Source organism: Halyomorpha halys, unplaced genomic scaffold (assembly GCF_000696795.3).
Source record: "Halyomorpha halys isolate HHAL.00 unplaced genomic scaffold, Hhal_1.1 Scaffold700.1, whole genome shotgun sequence".
Lineage (NCBI taxonomy): Eukaryota > Metazoa > Arthropoda > Insecta > Hemiptera > Pentatomidae > Halyomorpha > Halyomorpha halys.
Genome location: NW_027116789.1, coordinates 60,801 through 61,003, shown reverse-complemented (window position 1 = coordinate 61,003; position 203 = coordinate 60,801).

Sequence of the window (203 nt, the reverse complement as noted above, 5' to 3'; positions counted from 1 at the left end):
TAGGGAAGAATCTTCGAATAACGAGAGTTTGGCTGAAGAAAGACCAGGAGACATAGAGGAAATAGATGAAATAATTAACGACAAGATGAGACAAATTATTTGGAAGACGAAAACCATCGGATTGACCAAAATTAATTATAATGAATGCGGGAGAAGTAAAATAACGATGATCTGAAACAGCTAGGCGTGAAAAAAGACCAAAT